The sequence below is a fragment of the Amblyomma americanum genome, chromosome 9 (genome assembly GCF_052857255.1).
Source record: "Amblyomma americanum isolate KBUSLIRL-KWMA chromosome 9, ASM5285725v1, whole genome shotgun sequence".
NCBI classification, from domain to species: domain Eukaryota; kingdom Metazoa; phylum Arthropoda; class Arachnida; order Ixodida; family Ixodidae; genus Amblyomma; species Amblyomma americanum.
In genome coordinates, this window is record NC_135505.1 from 122,570,927 (window position 1) to 122,593,585 (window position 22,659).

Sequence of the window (22,659 nt, forward strand, 5' to 3'; positions counted from 1 at the left end):
TCACGGAAACGAAGGGGCATAGGGGAATGTTTTTAATCTTTTTTTATTTGTAGTGCCAATCAATCGGTTTAAAGAAATTTACTTATAAAGCAGAAGAAAAAACAACCATGCCGCCGGTGGGATCCGAACCCACGACCTCCGAATATCGCGTCCGGTGCTCTTACCAACTGAGCTACGGCGACGGCTGTCCAATCTGCTGTTTTCGTGGGTATTTATGTTTACTGCGTGTAAGCGAACCTTGAGAGTGTTCACCAGCGCCACCCTCGACCATAGCGGTGGACGTAGCACGTCCTGTTATATCGCGAGTGTGACGTAGAACGTCATCTAACGGCGAGGGCGGAAACTGTGCGGGAGCCCTCTTATGATACCTATGGCAACAAGACTGCCAGAGACGAGACACCCGTTAAGCTATTAGCAGACAAGGCAAAGGAAATGAGGGGCTCGTTTGACAAACATTAAGGAAGCCAACAGTCACGGAAACCAAGGGGCATAGGTGAATGTTTTTAATCTTTTTTTATTTGTAGTGCCAATCAATCGGTCTAAAGAAAATTACTTATAAAGCAGAAGAAAAAACAACCATGCCGCCGGTGGGATCCGAACCCACGACCTCCGAATATCGCGTCCGGTGCTCTTACCAACTGAGCAACGGTGACGGCTGTCCAATCTGCTGCTTTCGTGGGTATTTCTGTTTACTGCGTGTAAGCGTGTATATATATATATATATATATATATATATATATATATATATATATATAGTGGAAGCAGTCAGCGTTGCTCAACGGGCCAGTGAAAACTTGCACAGTGAAAAGGTCACAACTGCTTCGATTATCTAGGTTTATTCACCAACGGTTTCAGACGGTGGACCGTCCATCATCAGGGTTAAGTCGAATATGAATACACAGATGTGCGCACTTACGGTCCTAAATGCAGAGAGATAGGAGGTACTTTCTCTCTCTCTGTCGGCGTCCACTAAACGGAAAGGAGAATGGATGTGAAACAAGTTAAAAAAAGATAGTTAAAATACAGAGGTGACAGACATGCAGCCGAGCTGAGAAGGTTGGATTTTCGCCGAGAACACTTAAGCTTAAGTCTTCTCGGCGAAAATCCAAATTGGTCGCCGGAATTTGTAATGTTCAATACATCCTGTGTCTTTTCTGTGGCCGTCGGTGTGAGCTAGCGAACCAGTCGATGTGATCGTTGGAAGCAATTAATCGATTAGGTTTTGCATCGATGAGGAGCAGTCGGCCATTGTAACCACCATGCTCGAGCAGACACGGCGATCACGAGACACGTATCGCGGGAAATCAAACGCTATCACGTTAAAAGCTTCTTCGATTGAAGGCCATTCCCACAGCGTTAATTTTTTGATCGTCCTAGTCAACAGCGGCTCTTCGGCTGAAAGAAACATCCGCAGTGTTTTAAAAGGGGCTAGTCGATCGTTCATTACTTTAGCGGAACACACAACTTCAGAACGGACGGTAGAACACGAGACACCGAGCGCAAACTATCAACTGAGTTTTGTTTGCGACGAGGCTCATGTTTAAACACTCCTAATCGAGAGAAAAAAGGCACAGACATACATAAGCGACCCGTCTGTGGCTCCAAACAAAAAAAAACTGTTTTTGACAGCTTAAGATGGTTAAGCATGACTTGTGCAAGAAAGTCGAGCCACTTCCCGATGGCACTATGCTTGCTTGGCTTTTGTGCTGCTTTTTGCTTTTTGTGTATGTTTTCAACTCTTTTTCCCCCTGATTAGGTGTTTAAATACGAGCCCCTTCGAAGATAAACTCAGTTGATAGTCTGCGCTCGTTGTCTGTATCGTGTCGTATCGTCTGTCCTGAAGTCAAGCGCTCTCCTATAATATGGATGAAAGAAGATTTTTAGTACAAAAAAAACTAGAATGAACGAATCTAGTTGGCGAGTGAACGTTTCTCGAAGTACGCCGGATGAAGGAAAAAAAAAACAGAGAATCTAGACGACGTATGCAAACGCAGGTGTTGAAAGCCCGACTGAGGCAGCCGCGACTCGTGCTTGTCGGAGCGCACTCAAAAACGCACGCGACAAACAAGATTTGGTAAAGTCTGTCGCGGGCGTCGCCAAGGAGGAGAACTCGTCTGATGCGTTCCTGGCGAAATGCGAACGCCGCCAACGGTGATGTGTTCTTCGAAGTGTGAATTCTCCTTTCAGGGCGTACATATTTTCCACCGCTACCGCACTGAGTCCAGCAGCTCTGGAACAAAATTATTTTAAAAAAAACTCCCGCAACGCATCACTTGTAACGAAAGGATATGTGGTTGAGTCTCAGTCGTCATGGAGACTATTTTATATGGTCTGTGTTTTCCAGAACATCATGAGCGCATCAGGATTCTAAAAGGCTTGGTGAACACATGTGCTCGTTTAATGTTTTGTTCGTCGCAAAGGAATGCAGATTTTTTCTCCAGCGATGTTCTAAGAAACAAACGAATATAAATTTCGTCAGAACATTTTTTCAGCTGTGCGCGAGCCTTCAGACGCCCAGAGTTCTGAACGTGCTCACAAAGGCGCATTTTACAGTAGCTGCAATTGCCTTGAACAACGAAGCCGCGTAGACGTTATAAGAGGGCACTTTATGTACAATGGCGAATTTAGAGGCATACAGGTACGGACCTGCACATGTCGAAGTAAATGTATGCAGCCACGTACCAAAGCTAACAAAGCAGCTTTTCAGAAAACTCCACAAAGTTACGTCTTCATCACTTAAAATGGTGTCCTCATGTATTTGAAGTGATGTGTCCGAAAATATGATGGATTAAATAAATGCGCCGTTAACAGTTAGGAGTGCGAGCTAAATGTTTTTTCTAGACTTTTTTTTTCTTTTAACTGTTAAGGTACTGATCTAAAAGCTCGTGTGTACGTAACTACCTTTAATTTAGACGCCTAAGGTAATAACGCTTATTCATGGTTCAGATAGCACGAAGTTCATGAGCTTCAAGTAGGATGAGCTACAAGTACGAATTCTACAAACTACCAAGCCTTAATATTCACTAACAACGCTTGTAAATACATTTCTCACGTTCATTTTACTTGCCTTTAATTTTGCTCTTTTACTGATTTGCATGTTTTCACGTGCAAGGCCACAGCATGACAGCCTACAAGGATGATTCACGTTTAAACGCGATCACATGAAACGCACTTTCATTTCCTATTCAGTTTTAACGCATTTTGTCAGGAGGTAAAATCACTGAGCTCAAATTCATGCCGGGAAAGCCCCGAAATCAGACAGCAGTGATTTAGGAAATATAATGTCGAATCAGAACAATAGCTGCGATAAAATTGTTTGTAAATCGTCCAACCCCACAAATCGTTAAGTTTAGTACCTGTACTGGTTACTACTGCTACCTCGTAATGACTGAGCTCATACAGAGTGAGTTCTATGCAGCACAGTTTATCCCAGTGCTCTGTGCAGATCTAGCAATGGCTGATAGCCTATTGCTCTCAGTCACATTATAGGCTCTACATTTGTGACCGTGAACTCAAGATATGAATAAATTATCTGTCGAACATGTACAGTCATTATCAAGAAAAAGACCACGAAGAAATCCGACGAGCTAGTGAGGTTGAAACCAGCGCCTGATTATTCTTTCCCTAGAAGAAGAAGAAAAAAAGTGGCGGGAGGAGAAAAAAAAACACCAACGCTACAACGACCGTGTTTCCACCTGCGAGCGAGATAGAGGGCGCCACGTGCGGCATAATAAAGCACCGTGAATACGATACTACCGGGCGGCTGTAACCGTGTGTGACGGGGCGGATGGCACCAGACGGCGCTTGGGGCCAGCGCCCCTCAACGGCACAGTGTGCTCAGGAGAGGACTCTCGGACACGCTGTGTGATTTTTATGTGCGGGCCTTAGCTGCGTTCTGGGAAATAACCAACGTGACATGTCAACAGCTCCATGCGATGATTCTGTGGGAAATGGCATATATTTTTTTCATTAATTATAACAACTATCAAAGCAAATGTGTTGGCTGGTTAGTGGGATCGAGCCTGTTTTGAATAGCGGTGGAAGGGACACTATAAGGACGTAAACACACAAAAACGACGAGCTCAACATGTTTGTGGACTACTTGGTTAATGACATACTGACAATAGAACTGCGCTAGGAAACTGAGGAAAAAGGGAAATACAGAAGACGCAAACGCAAATTTTCCACTGTTATGCAGTTTACTAGTGAAGCTACGCCACGGAAACGTGGGCAATGATGTTAAACTCCCTCTGAGCAGTTGCGAGTGTAAGCTGAGTTTATGCCGTCTCCCTTGAGGGTAGTTGTGTACGCACCATTGAAGTATACCATTGAATAATGAACTGCATTTGAAAAACATTTCTTAAGTTTCGTTCTTACAGGCGTTTCCGAATGCCGTAGAACGAATATAATGACAGTGTGCGGTGAGATGCCAACATTTAGATATCGAGCCATGAACTACACAGAAGAATGCTAGATGGAGGCGGACGCAAATATAGGAAATTCGGGACGACTTGTGGACATAAAAGTGCTGTCACTGTTTCTCCTGAAATTCTAAAAAAAAAAGGAATGGCGTTATCTGCGTTCGTGGCCACATTGTCTATCTTCCCCTCCATTCCACCGTTATAATCCATCCGTGAAATATTTAAACCAGCAAAACTTTCATAAATGACGAATAAGAGTATTGAGGCAAAAGAAGACCAATTGATATCTTGATGAAGTCGAGACGTACATAGCTCACAACATCGAAGAGCGTCGTTTCCACCACCGCGGTGACTCAGTGGTTATGGTGCTCGGCTGCTGGCTCGAAAGACGCGGGTTCGATCCCGGGTGTAGTGGTCGAATTTCGATGGAGGCGAAATTCTAGAGGCCCGTGTGCTGTGCGATGTCAGTGCACGTTAAACAACCCCAGGTGGTCTAAATTTCCGGAGCCTTTCACTACGGCTTCTTTCATAGCCTGAGTCACTTTGGGACCTTAAACCCCAATAAACCAAACCAAACCAAGCATCGTTTCCGGCCTGATCTATTTGCTAAACAGAAACGACAAATTAGATCATTGGCCAGCGCCATTCATTTGTTATGGTTGCCGGAGCTACGCGATACAGCCAGCATTGCTAGTCGGTTCTGAGAACTGGGCCGTTAAGCCGAAGGAGCTAAGTTTTTCCGGGGTTATCCCGAATAAAGAACAAGGCCAGCGTCAACAAGCCTGCACGCGGCAAATGTCTATCAGAGTTCCTGTTGCCGGCTGTCACCTAACCTGTCGCGATTGAGTGGGTCGTGCCCACGTTGCAGCTTTCTTGATGGCTGTAATGGGGACCTATGTGCGGCAAAACGAAAAAAAAGACAAAAAGAAAATACGGTCCGCATCTACAAGCCAATCTCTTACGTCAGCTGAACGAAAAACACGAAAAAAATGGGCCAACAACAGCACTACAAAAAACAGGACTCAACGGCAAGACAGCTGGAACAGCATCTTTGTTATTTATTTGCATCATTTTCCTTACGCCTCCACACTCCGTTGGAGGCGCTAGCGACGCTCCTGCTTCGATCGAGGCAGGAAGGGGGAAAACGTGGCCAGGCTCCAGGCGGAAGCGTGCCCACTATGAGGCTCCGGACGGGCTTTTCCATTAAGCTGATTAACAGGCCATTCTTCACCGGCGACAAGGACGCCGCCCTAGCGGTGACACCCGTCGGCATTCGGCGAAACGCCCAAGAAAAAAACAACTAGGTGGCACTCCTTGCGCACCGCTCTACTGGCATCTGCGTCGTGAACGGCGTCAGGTCGACATCAACAAACAAAACAGATTTTGATGCAAGTCGCAACATGGAAACTCGGACGGTGGGAAAGAGATGGTACCACTTTGCTCAGAATACTTTGTCTTTGTTTTCATTAAGGCTTGATTTTTATTTGGTGGCAAAAGTTTCTAAGGCATAATAAAAGATGAACAAAAATTTTGGCCTCTCAAAACTTGTAGTTTTAAACACTTTTGTTCGATTAACGCTAGCACTTTCGCAATAGAGGTGGTGCCTACATGAGTAATGAAGTGGGCATGACAACTTGCATTACATAAACGGGATGGCTTGGACTACAGGTCATCTGTATTAAATACGTGTGAAAGTGTAGAAAAGGGTCACGTGTCATTTCTTTTTATCTCTTCACAGCTCGTGCGCTGTGACATGCCCTAACTGACGCAGTGTAGACTATCATAAGATTGAAAACGAATGGCCTCTGGTGCTTTGTCTGGATTACTCACTCTTACGTTGGGCCGATGTTCATCCTTTCATCCTCATATCCTTCTTTTTCTTTGATTACTCTTATCAGAAGAGTTTTAGGATTCAGATATTCTCCTCGGTACATAACTAGGCGTCTTTCAGCGAGTTGATGACATGTTCCAATCAACTGTCACGAAGCCAACATTTTCCACAGCTCAAGTGGATATCTCGTTTGAGGGTTTCATGGAACCGTCGTTCTAGTTGCGTGCATGTGTCGTACTGCGCAGCTTGGTGACGTCGTCCCCACGAGCTTACCTGATCGTCTCCTAAACAATGAAAATGACCATTGCATTCATTATATCTGAGACGAAAACGAGCCAATTATAGTAATGTGGCCCAAATGTATTTTCTGCGAAACTTAACTGGTCACCTTCGCTAGTGTCGGAGAGAGGCGGCAATGCAGCTATCGTCGTAACTGAGGTTATCGTTCTCATGAATCCGCTTTGGTGGGGTACGAAAGGTTGGGCAATATTTACATGCATATATACATTTTTAAAGGTAGGGACTGTGGCAACGGTTGATGCGCAGGTAATCCATGCGGTCAGTTTTTTTGGATACGACGGAATTTTTTTTACTCTATTTACTTTTTATACCCAGTTACGTGGTTGTTTTTTTTAATAGCGGTTTAACTTTGTATATAACTACATTATATAGCATTTGTGGAAAGTGCATCAGATATTTCGAGAGCAGCGTTAAGAGCGTCTATGTAAAGAGCGGGTGAATCCGTTCATTCAAATGCTCGCATAATTACCATGACGGAAAATAATTATTATTACATTCCATTCAACTTTTTCCATCTCGACAGCATATAAAAACAAAGAGGGCAATGTACAGAACTAAACAACCGGAAATAAAATTTGTGCTTCTGGGTTTATGTGTGGAGAGATTGGTCACTGTACATCTTCGCACGCTGTCCTCATTAACATTTTTAAGCAGGAAACTTACAAGCATTTTCCCTCTCTTAGGAGACGGACAATATCTTTCAAAATAACGCCTTACGCGCCAGAAAAGGCGCGTACTGCGGCACGATCCATCATTGCTAGCCGGTAGAAGGAAGTGCTGTAAAGAATTATTTATGGCTGGAAAAAAAGTTTGCAGCCAAGGGTAAAAAAAATAGCTCTCTCTTTTCCTGGAATGATGCACCACAACTATATGCCACGCAAAATTGATGGCTGCAGGCTGCGGAGCTACGGTGAGACTCCTTTCCGCAAAAAAAAAAAAAAACTGTAAATACCGTTTACTCATATTTTGAATAAAGTTTTAAAGCAGGAAGCACAGCGTCCGACACAGGCAAAAAATGCGAAAAAAATGTTGAGTTTAAACCGCTAAGTAAGGCCTACCCAGATATCAATCACAAAAGTGTTTTGACTGCATATTTTATTGCAATATAATGAAGCCTGCTTTATAAATATAAACATTGGGATTCTTTTTCAGTATTTATAATATTGCTAGAAAAAGCGGAGCACTTGCGCCCCATTCATTGATCTTATTTCATGGAACCCAAGCTACTTGGTTTATTCTAAATTCGGGAGATGTGCCGAAATGAGGCTTTCGTATTTATTCGCAGCATACGCAGAAGACATATTGATGCAGATCAGTATCGATATCAACCATCGTGAAAGATTTCTTTTTTTGCTTTTTATGTAATGTTTGTTGTATAAGTTACAATGAGCTACGTTCAATTTGGGACGCTAAGCCCCCATCTCATGCTTCCAAGGTGCTGACAGAAAAACCCATTTTTGATCGAGTGGACACTAACGATCTGCATCTCGATGACCATTGAAAAGCTTAGTCTATAGGCAGAAACGAACTGATCCAAGTTTCAGCGTTTCTGAGCTAGCACGAAGTTGCAATTTAGGGCACTCTCACTAGTTACCGCAGGGCATAAGATTCAAGCTAAAACTACCGATAGGCTAGCCGATATTTTGCAGATCTGCAGTGCATGGATATGGCCGAGAAACATGGAGATGAAATGGTTATCTTTCATTCATGGAGTTAAAGTGACTGAGTTTGTCGATTATTGCCTTCTAAGACTGGCAACTAAGATCATACGTAGCATGAAACAGCTTTTAACTTCCATTTTTAATCACGCATAGCCTAGAATCTTCCACTCATGAAACTTCGAACTCGTAAAGCAATTTCAAGAATAAATACTATAAATATAGTTAGAGGCTATCTGTTACGAAAAAGGGACGGAATTTTGCACTCTTGACTTGTGAAACTACAAATTTAATGACGTGTGTTGTCATCAGCACTGCTACGCGTAGTCAACGGCAGAACCGGTGTTATAGATTATTTTCTATGACTCGGACGGTGGTGGGTTGGTGGACAATTTAATTTTTTGTTATTTTCACATTGGAACAATACTTCAAGGTTGATTTGCAAAAACCATCTTCCAATTTGCATCAGTACCGACGATGAAAGCAACATGCCTATGACACAAATGCAAGCCTAATATCGCATGAGGAAAAAAAATGTTTGTGGATGTTTTGTTTATGGTATGCTCTGCGTCGAGCGGCGATTTTTAAATCAGTATTAACAGTAAAACCATCAAGTTTTCCCGTGCTGATTAACAAGACGACTGACAACGAACAACTAACCGTAAAAGGATAATAAAAAGCCCAAACTGGCAGAAGTTTGGACATATCAGTGACGGCACAAAACGATCCACCAGTCTCCAAACATCCGAGACTTCTTCAAGCAGGGCCTGCCACTAGAGGACTCCACTTTCATTAAGAGCGCGCATCTACATACGGGCATGCACTAGGTGAGCTTTCAAACCTTTTCGGAGATAACACACAAACAGGTCGAGTTAATTACGCGGCCTGTTTATCTTCTTGTTGTTGTTGATTCATTTCACGACCGGCATCGCTGGTAAAAAAGAGAGAGGGCTGTTTGTTTCTTTGCCCGTCATCAACGCCGGCGGCACCTAGAATTAATGGGCTTGGCGATAAAGGGACCAGGTCCTGGGCTTCGGGAGAACGCAGACAAGGTCCCTCCAGGGATCAAAGAGCCCGCCGCACGAGCTTCGAAGTGTTTGCACTAGCGAGCAAGAAAAAAGTGGGGTTGAGATCCGGGACCGTGGTTTACTGCTTGTGACGTCGAAGTTTCTATCGCCATTTTTTCTCTAGTATTTTAGTTGTTTTCGGGGTCTGACTAGGAACGAACGCGTCTCGGAACTCGGCGCTCGCCCAAGCACGCTCAAAGTAGGCGAACTCGCAGCGCCGTGCGCTGGTGACGCCTCTAGCGGATGACGAGCGAATTTGGAGTGCCTGTACGTTCGTGAAAGTGTTTCTCTCTGTAGACTGAAGGGGAGAGGAGTATTTCGAAAAAGCTTTTCTCGGTTTGTGTTAACGCGTTCACGGTCTAATCAAGCGCCCAGTTCATTAGTGTGGGTTTGCCCACAATAAATAAATATGCTTGGAAGTACAGTACTGTGAGACGTAAGAAAATACTGAGCTCCTGCTCTCGTACTTTCAACGTTGCGTTTAAAAGGTGTGCCTGATTTGAGTGGAGAAAAATTAGGCTGCATAATTAGACAGCCACTGGAAGATCAAAAAAGTGTTAGGGTTTTAACGTACCTAAACGGAGTACATGTCCGAAAGCATGTGTTTAGCCAGGTTGGCTCACGCTTTTGCTTTTACGGGTAAAGCTTATCTCATCTGTTTGCGCCGCTGATGGAATTTGATGAAGAAGATGATGTGCAGTGCACAGCGATTTTGAAGTTTGCGCGAGGATATCATCATCATCATCATCATCATTATCATAATAATCATAATCATCATCATCATCATTTTGAAGTTCAGCGCGAAGTTTTAACTGCTGCGGCGATAGCATAGTGCTCTCATGCAGTGGTCAGCGAAATTGACCTGTTCGCGCTGCCGCAGGTTCGAAACCCAGTCGCGACAATAGTTATTTTATTTCGGCATTGGCTGTTGGTATGCTAGGTTTTGCCAAGGTCACCTTCAAGGTCAAGCTTCACACAAACTCAGTGAGCCGGTTAGACCTCGCACAAATAAAAAAGGTTTGCTGCCAGTGGCAGAGCAAAACTAATTTGTGGGTATTGCGGTTTTGTCCTTCCCTTTTTACATTACTTACGTTTCATGTGTTTTGTCTCGCCTAGGTAAATTTACGTCTTGTTTGTTTAAACCGCTGTCTTCATTTATTGTCTCCTATCCCCTTTTAAATGTATCTTATTTTTCTGTAAATTTTGCTTTCGTGGTTTTTTTCTAATGTCACCGACCGGAAAAAAGGTCTTCGATAGTCCACTGTGCTCACGGTGCAGTATTCTAGGCAATTAAGTATTATTACTTATAATGTGCCTGACAACAGTCACAAACTACGGCGGGAATACCTTCATTCTGACAATTTTTTCGTTTTTTTTGTTTGCTATGGCAAGGTTTTCAACGAGGCACTTAGCTTTTGGTTGCGATCTTAGATTCGAGACTGCTTATTATCTTCCCTTGCAGCCATGATTTTGATCAAAGCTAATACTATATATACAAAACACTACAGGCATTGTTGTGCACGTTAATTTCCTGGCGTGCCTGCAATTTCCGAGAGGCGACAGTGTAGCCATGGGAGGTACCATTATTCGCTCTGAAATGATGGATCGTTATAAACATTGTTAGCCATCATCGCTGCAATTAAAATCCATAACTACAGTAATGTTTACTTAGCCGCGTGCTGGCCATTTCGGCCCAAACCAGGGAAACTTGATTTTCAGCTCCTTTGTGTATACGCCTTTACGCGATATCTCTTGGTTCGGTTTGGTTTATCGCACGGGAAAATATATGGCCTGCCTCAAGCTTGCCCAGTTTGTAAACTGCTAAAGAAGTAAAATTTTCGGCTTCGAAAAGAAGCATCTAATCCACCCGGCACTGTGTGTTAACCTCTCACGTCTTCGTGATTGAACTTTCTAGCGTCTAGACTGATGAATAGTTATTCTCCGGTGTACACAACAGCAATAATGAATTTGTTTTTGACGGTGGTGTTTGATCACGTGACATGCTTCAAATATCTCCAGCAAGAACATTTCATCATCTACCCTTAGCTGCTACTGTAGGATAGTAGTGTCAAACCTGGCGGAAATACACGACGTCAAATAATGTCTTAATAAGTATCCAGGCAGTGGTGGTGCGAAAGACGTGACCTGGCTCGGAAGTCCATGTTCTCGAAGATAATGATGTATTACACGGTGAAAGAAAAGCTTCACTTCTATGGTTTAATACGAGCGCGAGATCAGTAAGGCTCTCATGCTCTACAGCCGTTACGGCTCATTGTACCCCATATGAAGTTTTCGCGTAATGCTTCACATTGTTCACACGGATTCTTGCTTTGAATTACAATAGGCTTCTCTTGAAGGAACGGCTGTGTTTGGCCCTGGAGGAAAGATGAAAAAAAAAAAAACAACCCGGCGAGTTGTGTAAAAGCAGTGTCGAGAAAACTGAGCCATCCATCTTCTTTATGAAAGTTAGTGCCGTTCTTAGCCAGCACAGGGACACGCTGGACGCTGTACCATTTTTCCATTATTTACGTGCTCCGGCTACCGATTTCTCGACTTGGGGGAGTTTGGTTTCAGAACTTGTAGGTGTTCTCGGTAGCGTTGCGAAATCATTTAGCGCAATAGGTGTTTCGCAAACAATAGGAGAACAAAGCAAGCATTGTCAACGGGAGCCAAGGAATCTTTTGTGTTTCCTTGGTTACTGCTGGCTTTTATTAACAAAATTCTAGAGCTAGGCTTACCGGCTTAGCTCATGAGTCAGCGAATGCTGTTCCACCTTTGGTTCAGCCATGCAGGGCCACATTGTGCGCTGGAACCACCCTCAGGTTGTGATTTCCGCCACCCGCGTCATAACCTTCTTCTTGCACGATAGCCACCCTCTGGGTTCCTCTCGTGCGGCCACTTCTCGGTTGCGCATTTATTCGCTTTCGTGATAACTTCGCAAGCCATTAGGCCACCCGTCACCTTTCACTCTCTCTCTCCGTCCACTGGCATTAATCTCTCTCCACATTGCTAGGCGGCTACATGCCACGGTTGAGAAGAGGTCGCAAATTTAATTACATTTAAATGAAATAAATTCGGTAAATTCAACCTTAATTAACTTCAGTTTAATTGCCGAGTTAACTTACTTTATTTCACTGACCATTTAGCGTCTCACGGCTGAAGCGGTAGATTCCAATTAGAATTCAAGGATATATATATGGCTAAACCAAAGCTATAGGAGCTTTCGTTGTAAAGAAAAAAGTTTAATATGGTATTACTATAAACAAAGAAAAGTATAGCTCAGAAGAGCTGGTATCCTAAAAATAGTTTTATCTTGAATAGTTTTATCTTGAAGCTGCCGCGGTGGCTTAGTGGTCACGGCGCTCGGCTGCTGGCCCGAAAGACGCGGGCTCGATCCCGGCCGCGGCGGTCGAATTTCGATGGAGGCGAAATTCTAGAGGCCCGTGTACTGTGCGATGTCAGTGCACGTTAGAGAACCCCAGGTGGTCGAAATTTCCGGAGGCTTTCACTACGGCGTCTTTCATAGCCTGAATCGCTTTGGGACGTTAAATCCCCGTAAGCCATAAACCATAAAACTAGTTTATCTTGTCCTACGACAAAGAAAGGGTGGTTCTGGATCCCCAGGTGGTCAAAATTATACCGCAGACCTCCACTACGGCACTTCTTCCTTTCTTCTTTCACTCCCTCCTTTATCTCTTCCCTTACGGCGCGGCTCAGGTGTCCGCCGATATCTGAGACAGATACTGCACCATTTCCTTTCGCCAGAAACCAATTTTAATTTTCATTTCCCTTTTCATTGCCCCATGACTGTATACTATTGCAGGCCCATCTGCACCTTGTGACCCCTGGTCGTGCATTCGATCGAGGAAGTTCCAGACGCGTAAATTATTATGACTTTGTGCTTGTTCTGGCTGAAGTTGGCCTCTGGCCGTATACTGTAACGTTTCCTGTCATGTTCGTTTCAGATGGTCATGGCGTCAGTGGCTACCAGGAGGTGGGGAACCGAACGAGCCATCATAGGCACGGCCGGTCTAGACGCGGCGCTGGCCACCCTACACCAGCTACGTTCAGTCTGACCTTGTCGCAGGTACCACGTTCCGCCAAATCTTCGCACAAGCATCGCACAGTTTCTTTGCTTTGACGGTATAAGCTACGTTAAAGCTCGTCAGACATGTCAAGCGCGTCATTGTGGTCTGTAGTTGCCAATCGCCAGTGCCTGTCCGCCTGTGTGGCATGAACGCGAGGCGCGTTCATGCACCCAACCATCAATCATGGTCGCGTTTGTGCCACGACCAGCGTGAAGTCACCCGCCATGGCCTACGTAACCTGGAAGCAGTGAAAAAACGCAGAAGACCACATGAAACGAATTGAAACCAAGTAAAATACACTCCCAGGGCAACATTGTTTTAGGTTACAGCGTCAAAGATCTTGTTCGGCGGAAGAACTGGCGTCAGCGTGACTGGAAAATCCGTATTGGTAGAAAGGGCAGTGACGTAGAAAAGCATTTTCACTGAAAAGAAAAGAAAATGAGGTCAGGCGGTATCGGGCCGCTGTTCTAGGGGTCGATAGCCGGGCACTCTACCTTTGCACCACTGGAAAATGTTCTTCAAGTGGGATAAGTGAGGGCCTTGTACGAGCACGTCACACCGCACATTAAGTTAATTACAATACAGTACCACCTCATTCATTGGAACCGCTAATACCGCCATCAATAATGTCGACAATTAGCATCACCAACAATTAAAGCAGACAGTAAACAAACTAAAATTTAAAGGTTAAGAATAAGCAACACCACCCATTTGGGTGCGTACCCAAGCGAAAGTATAGGCGTGGGAAGGACCTTTGATGCTACCGCGGTGTAATCTTAGCCACAACCTTCAGCATCTTATATTTTTTTCGGGGGCAGGGGGAGGGGGCCGGTGAAAGCTGCAGTTTCTTGTTTCGACATACTACAACACTGATGACATCACCGTTTACCCATGAAAAAACCATTATTAAAGTTTGTATTTTAAAACATTTCACGAAACAGCATTAAAAAAAAGTTGTAAATACCCTTTCAAGAGCGGCTAGTATTGCGTGCTTAGCGATTGTAAAGCACGTTCACTAAATCCGAAACAACGCATCGCCTCAACACGCTCTTTCTTTGCTAACACGCACAAAGTTTTGCCCCTCGGAAAAAAGGGTAGAGGCAAGGCCAATGCTCTCTCAACGAACCACCAACAGCACAGGGCAAGTCCAGATGAACTGGAGACCTGCTGAAAGGTCCTCTAACATCGTTAACATGTGCGAGCAGTCTCGGGCGAGCTCCCAGCTCACGTACCGAGACTTTTTTCGCATTCGCAGCGCCGATCGATGCTACGCGCCCCGCTAATCGAATCCGTGATGTGTCTCTCCTGCGAACAGTGCATGCGCGCACGCAAATGCGCCCCAACCCGTTGCCCGGTGGTGGTCACTCTGTTTCGCACTCAGGTATAGCCTGCTCCAGAGGGTTTTTACGGTCAAATGGTGCTACGGACAATCGATAAGAGGAGCTCCGAAGACAAAAGACGACTCGATACCCTGTCTGTCTAGATTGAGACTGATGCGCAACCACGTTCTAGATCCTCTGGGCTGAGTGGATACTTCCGATGGTATCTAGGTTACCCGGTCTCTATATTGGGTGGGTAAGGCGGCAGGCTTGGAAGTCAGCCTTGCGGCCTCGGCGAAGTGTGGTCGATAGTTGGATGATTGCGTGGCGAAAGATAAGGATGAAGAAAGACTGAGAACTTAGTGGGCATCTTGCATGGCGATGGTTTCGTCTATATGGCATGTCCGTTCTTGCTTGTAGCTCCTCTGTGCTTTGTATAGCTGCGTGTACTAGTATGGTTCCTTGTGCCACTACGCATAGCACCGGTTTACGGTTTTCTGTGCTTGGCGTTTTAGGCGCCGTCCTACGTGACCAAGTCACAAGTGCTGTACAAAGAAGGCAGCAGCTAAAATTTGTGTACTATATGCAACAGAAAATGTTGCTGAAGACGTAATGGCACCACTGGGGAGGCCGATCACGCTGGAAGAGTTTATTAATTAATTGGTTTTTGGGGGATGGAAATGGCGCAGTATCTGTTTCAGATATCGTTGGACACCTGAATCACGCCGTAAGGAAAGGGATAAAGGAGGGAGTGAAAGAAGAATGGAAGAGAGAGGTGCCGTAGTGGAAGGCTCCGGAATATTTTCGACCACGTGGGGATCTTTAACGTGCACTGACATCGCACAGCACACGGGCGCCTTAGCGTTTTGCCTCCATAAAAGAATTTCTGTTCGAGAAATTAAGCTACTAAAAGAGATGTTTGGTTCCCATCAAGTTTCATGTTTATAAGACTGGGTTGTTTGTTTGGTGCGGATGGGGACACATTTATTTTATTTCTTTTTCTGGTCCCAATATAATCTGTGTGTTGTTTGTTGTATGCTCCTACGAGCTCTCTAGCGCTTCACTCCGCTGGGAAGAGTGCAGTTAGTAATGTGCAGTTACGCAGGGCGCAGAAGAACGCAGATGGCGTGGACAAGCTCAACCATAATCTTGTGTAAGCCCCTAAATGTGCATTGTCACCTCATTGTGAATCAAGGCTGTTTGCTTATATTTGGAGAGAAAAATCCCGAGCCTTGCAATTACACTGATAAGGCGTATAATTTTGGTTCAGAAAGTAGCCAATAGTGCAAAATATTTAAACAGTTGAGCCTATTCGCTCTTCCCTCTTGCAAAACTTCAGTTTTTTGTTGAAATTATCGGTGCATGTGCCAGCCAAGTCGCCTTTCTATCCCAGAACCGGGTTTGCCAGTATGTGCCATCAAGAATCTTATGGTACAGGCAGCCCTACACTCTAAACGTGAATTACCCTAAAATGAAATTAAACAGGAGTAAGCAGTCTTCTAGCACATTCCGTAATAGCTGCTGTGTATGACGCCCATGGCCTGCGGTTATTTTCCTCAGTAAAAATATGAAATACCTGCAATCGACAACGGAAACAGATTCCCTCTTAAAAAAATGCGAAGTTATTTCATTTACGAAGATTTCAGCCGTGATTTTGATGTTCTCTTTTACTAGCCCCTTGGTCTCCGGTGCCGAATTTAAAAGTCTGCTTTCACTGCAACCTGTTTCAATTAAGTTACCATGTTTTGAGGTGTAAAAATCCTCCGTTGTCAGCAGTAAGGGTTTCGTATATTTAGTGATTGAATTCTACCCCAATAGCTTAGGCAGCAAACCCTGCCGCTAAATGAGAGTGCGCTATGGGCCCGTTTACTCCATTTTTACCACCCTAGAGGGTAATTCATGTTTGCAGTGTAGAGTGCATGCAATAAGAGCTGAAGGAGGGTGGGGCACAGTTTATGGCTCTGATGAGGAAAGATACTAGAGGGAAACGTGTGCTTTCGCCAAAGCAATGCCTCCGACTCAAAACCTGTGCCACTTACAACAACAATGTAGCTTCGAAAACCTGCCACTCCGTAACCAGCTCGTCCTTGCGCGAGAGCGACTTGGAAAAAAAAGTCGGTTGCAGCCTTGCTTGAAAGTTGCTGCGAAGCTCAAAAGATTCTGCCCGTGGGTTGAGGCGAAATTTCTATTCCAAAGGAGCGGAAGCATTTCGCGGCTACTGAAGAGTAGATAGCCATGAACAAACGCCATCCAAATGTCACAGATGAAGCGGTGCGCATTTGGGCACATTAAAATCGCATTACGGGGGCGGACATTGAGATCTTGCAAAAGATAGAAGTGTGACGACGCGACTTTTCGTCTTCTTACAAACACGAGCGACACCGGTGGTGACTATCACTTGATACAGAGATCGAGTTTTGTAAGAACCTCCGCGATACCATTGAACCATGTTGCGGGCCTTGTAACTAGCTAAGTGCACCACATCAAACTGCATGTTACAAGGATAGAGTTAAACGTTTATTAAGTCCTGACTATTTCTTGATGTCTGTGGCTCATTATTGGAACAAAAATATTTAATCCGGCATTAAACGATGTCTCAGTGCTTAGCAATTTACTCCAACGTTGACAGCACGCAATACCGCTGGACCATTGAGTCAGAATCATTGGTACTACCCGCGATTGAGTATTCATGATTACTACTGCCGACTAAAAGAAAACTAGCGGTGACCTTGATTTTATTGTAATCACTTAGATTGTGAATAATCGTTGGTTGTTAACAGCAGCGCGAGAGAAAATTTAATATTTGTGTAAGACAAAAACATTGAAGGGACCGACCACTGAACAAAACGTGTCATGAAATTATGGAAGAAATTAAAAAATCGTGTCTCGTACTGTAAGAGCTGAGGGCTGCAGTATCGAAGATACGATGATTTATAATTTAAGTTTGGCTTTAAAAATCGAAGAAAATGAACTGAAGTGCCATCTTGCGGTGAAACCCCGCCGTTATCAGTGCATTCTACCACGTGACTATGGTAAGAACTCTTGTCGACGAAGTCTACATCAGTTTTCCGTAAAAGTTTTTGGTGTGGAAACTATAATGTTCGCTACTCTATACTAAAAATGTCTATCCCTCTAGCTGGTAAGATTAATAGTAATTTTTGGTACATCACTTTCACCGGCATGCCGTCGCCATCGCGCTAGCTGAACATGGTTTCCAGAATCGCGATACATTAAAACGAGCGCATGCGCTGATCAGACAATTTTCGCTAATATCTTGTACAATGTTTATAACAACGGTTGAGGATTTGAGCCCCTTAACCAACCAGCTTTCTGATGTAACGAAAAAAAATGAGGGCCTAAAAATTCAACATCCTGTCTTTTTCAAAAATGCCACAACTAACGGTAGAAAATCGCTAAGTCAAACCAAAACTCGAAGGAATCCGCGTTCTTTAGTATTGCCTTGTAGCAAGGAAGAAAGCGTCCATTGTTTATGTTATTCATCTAAAGAATAATATCCATGAACTAAAATGCAGCTGCCACCTAAGTTGGAGCTTGTTTACGACATTCACGAATCGGCAGCTATCATCAAAAGCTCAAAAAAGCATCAAAGCTGAACTTAAGCCTCAACGCGTTAACTCTAACCATCGATGCTCACCCGACGCGTTTATTACAATTTTCTTTCATTTATCTAGTATTTTCTTCATTATTTTTGACACAGTGTCTTTAGCTTCATGAGTACTTTTAAAATCTACTTTAGACATTTGACTTCTCACTCATTAGTCTTTGAATATGTCCCTAAATGTGTAAGTGTTTACGACTTTGCAATACGTGAACCTTTTCTAAAAAAAACGAATTCAGAGCAGCGGGTGTCTGCCATACCTAATTTTGTCCCCATCATAACTGCGCCTTAAAAACACATTAACAAATCATAACAAATTCAAATTGTTTATTTAGTGCGCGCTCATGCGCTTCCATGCAATTGTAAGCATTTCAACAAAGGATAACAATCCCCGCGTGCATGGCAATATCGACGCCGTGATAATCAGGTACTGAGAGCGTCTTCTTTCTTCTTGTTGCAAATTCGTGCCGTGTCATCTTGCTTGCGCGTGTGTCAGGCATACCCTTTTATGAAACCACTCACATGACTTCTCAGAAATGCAAAGATGTCATTTCAAGATTTAAAGGCATCTTTTCGCTTGAGACGCCGCCTCATTACAAATTCGCTTGAATAGAATAGTGTGCGGGGCAAAATATGCCTTTCTTTTTCGTACAGCTCCGCCTACTTCTCGTCGGGTTGCTAGTCTTATGTTCCTTGTTAACAATGTTCATGGGGTCAGTGAGGAACTTGAGAGCGCGTGATAAATAATGTTTTAGCTTTATCAATGGCCTTATACGTTCCCGTTATATGTACTACATGCTAAGTTTTTCATTTATCTCACCTCAGTAAAAGCAACCCAAAATACATATAACGTGGTGCCTAAGCAGCGCCACCTTGCCAGTGTCATATTTGGCTCACTTCTAATTCCCATGCAAATACTGAGGAAAAGCATACGGTCTGCTTCTAACTAGTGCTTAAAAATGGAATCTTTGTGCTTCAGGTAAACTTACAACGAGGTGTTTAGCATTTGAAAGAAGTAGATGAGGCTTTGCGCCGAATTTTAATGCCATCGCTCTGTAGTAGACCTTTCTATCTGTAAATGTATGCATGGCGCGAAAATACGCCAGCGTTGATTACCTGTCCAATCTTTGATCATACCCATTGTGCTGCAGCTGTTTTGTATTCAGAATACTTCCACGAGGGGACAGAAAATTTTTCGCGTTTATTGAATTTTGTAGGCATGCTGTCGCCATCTGACTTTTGGTTGTTGCTTCGATTTATTGTCGAGTATTTTGGTTGGTGTGTGAGTTAGTATTTCATAGTGCTTAGTGTAGTTAGCTTTTGGGTGCTGAAAAAAGGATGCTTAAAATAGCTATCCAAAATATGCCCCGAAAATAGCACGATGGTCACATGTGTGATAAAGGAGAATTTCTTTGCAGAAAAGGCATACGATACACGAAGAAAGCAGGTAGGATACTTTCTATCCTTATATCCTTAAGGTGCATGAAAGAATTCAAAGTTAGGACTTACCCGCATTCAGATGAAGTCACCCGCCAGCAGAAAATAAACTTAATTATGCTACCTAGGATAAGCTTGCAAAGACATGAAAATTGTAGTTGATAGTGCTAACGCCCATTTGTCCCGTGAACACTAAAAGATGTTGGGTCATCACTTTCGCTCGTTATCAGTCCCCCCCCCCGCCCCCCCCCCCCGAAAAAAAAAACGCTATTTGCCACGACGCACGCAGTTGTCTCGGAGCATATGGTCATGTTTCCTTCTAGGCTATGAATCGAGGTCACAGAACCTAGGTGCCTGTGAATTTCTTCCTCGTCATGAATTTATCCCCTAGAGTCGAATCCGTAAAAGCATAGCACGAGAACATCATAGCCCCACACCAGCAACGATGTATACCAATAGCGGGAAACTCCTCGCAGTTTGTACAGTGAAGAGAGTTGGGTGTTACCACGCACAGGCCTCCCTACGCATGGACTTTGAACTTCCACTACTTTCATGTGAGCAGCGTGAAATGAACGACAGACAAGAAAAAGAAGCACAAAAAGTGGGGACTAGGAACTGTCTTTGAGTGTTGAGATGTATACTTTGTCATTTCTTACTGTCAGTTTGCAAACATGCGGCTTGTGACGTCATAGTTTGTACTAGATCTCTAGATCATAGTACGCCCGTAAGACAAAGTGACCAATTAAATTTTCTTGGCACTCGTTGCAAAAGCTAACTTGATAAGCGGGAAAGGTGGCAGTGAAACCCACGCAGGCATGGAGGTTGCATTGCAAGAGCTTTCTCTCCAAGGGCACTTGCGTTCAGACTATAATTACCGTGCACAAATACAATTGAGTTATAGGATATAACTTATGCCCTAACTAAGGCTAAGTTCATTATCTAACACAACTAGTTGGCTTTATCTTTACTAGGTCGGTCTCTGAAATTGTCGCACTAATAGCATCCATTTTATTTTTGTTCACCCTCCTACGCTGACTCCAGCGCCGCTGTGCTATTGTTGGTTTCATGACCCGTGAACGTGGTGGATGGTAAACACAAGATGAAAGTACACCAAAACTAAATAATAGATTTAGTTCAGATTTGACGCTGATTCTAAATCCCCTCACGAAAAAAAGAAAAGCATTGTATTCCGACGCCGTTATACTTGTACTCTGCTAGTCAATAGCATTCAACGACGTATAAGGTGTTCAGAAATATACTGTTATCAGCCTCCATTTTCCCCGTACTCTAAGAGCTACCTACACCACCAATTAGGCTAATTAGCCACTTTGTGTGCAGTAAATATATTTCTATATCGAAGGAATGGGAGTATAAATTAAAGAGAAATAAATAAGAACACAGACAGGTCGGCTATGCCTGTCTCGAGATAGCAACTGAGGCGCTTAATTACAATGATTGCGTAATTATCAACCTACGAGGAGCGGCGCAAGGTCATGGGTAATGTCGACGTAAATGCGAAAGCACTGCAGCTCAGGAATTGCGCAACCACCGCATGCCGCATAAAGCATATTTCTTTCTTGTTTCGGCGATTTTCATCCGATTGCTTATTTTTGTACACTTTGCTCTTATTCTTTCTTTTTTTCACACAGCGATAGTGTTGCACACAAGAGCAATTAGAGCGTTCCACATCGTCCAGCAAGAATGCGTCACGAGTATGGCATTGACGTCACAGAAACAACAACCACTGTAAGCACTTCATGCACGCTCGCATTTTCACTTCGTACGGACCTGGGCTGTGATGCCTAGTTTCCGATGCGGTTCAGCGCCATGCAACGCTCTGCCTGCGATGCGTGGCACTGTGTCGCGCAAAGATCGTTCAAGCCTCGCAAACTTCGCGGCTGTCCACTGCATCCGTTGTTTGAAAAACGATGTGTCTCCAGGTACGTACGCCGCCTAGTGGCGGAGCGTGTAACGACGTGACCGCCGGAAACTGTTGCCTCATATCTCGCTATTACTTCTTGAATTTAACAATTGCCTTGATTTAATTGTTGTATCTTTCGAGAAAAAAAGTTTGGTCATGTCATCGGTTTCCATGGCCGTATAGTGGGGGCTCTAAATATATTTTTATCACCTGAGCATCTTTACAGTGCACTAACATCGTACTGTACGAACATGTTTGTCATATACCCTACATCGAAATGCGGTCGCTACGGCAGGGAATTTCATTCTGCATCCCAGGGTCCAGCAGCCGAATGCCGTATCCCATAAGCCAAGACGCCGAGTCAGCAGTTTTTTCCTTCCTATTTAAGTATACCTCTGTTCCCTCATTTTTACGGTTAGTCTTGTGCCTCGAAGGCCACTCTCTAATTTAAAATTAAATCACTGAAATCAACTTTCAGTCACTCTGTTAATGGCTGAGCACCCATGGCTGTTCTGCACCGCTCCATGGGATGTGTCTAAGGCTGGGATTAGGCGCATACTTAACAGCGTTGACGACAGCCTGTCTTAAAATAGGCGAAATCAGTTTCGTGTGCTTATGTTTTAATGCACGTTGAATCCACTCAACGGATGGCAATTAATAAAGAAGCCTCTTATAACCAGCGGCGTTTGCTTTGATTCTTCAGAACTTGTTGCATTTTTGCCAACTTTAATGGTTTAAGACAACCCAAAGCATTGTTTTATAAAGCGGTGTGAACATGTGCGAACTAAATGCAAGCTATGGTGAAATGTGTCCCGGCTACGTCTACGTCGCCGCATATGCCATTCAGTTAACACGCATTTAGTTGGTATGCATATAAAAACGGCAGAAACACGAGCTTGTACAAAATTGCTCCTCTAATATCCTCACTGCGAATGCTTCTGTAGAACGCTCTAGCGGGCTAGTTGGTTCATTTCAGTAGAAAGGCAGGACTGCGCGAA

At 44.0% G+C, this 22,659-nt stretch overlaps 1 protein-coding gene across 1 annotated transcript in view; it reads right to left on the bottom strand.

Annotated features, from left to right (window-relative positions):
• LOC144104225 (IDLSRF-like peptide) overlaps positions 1 to 22,659 on the bottom strand; it is a 175,172-nt gene that overhangs the window by 87,212 nt on the left and 65,301 nt on the right. The gene's annotated exons all lie outside the window — the stretch shown is intronic.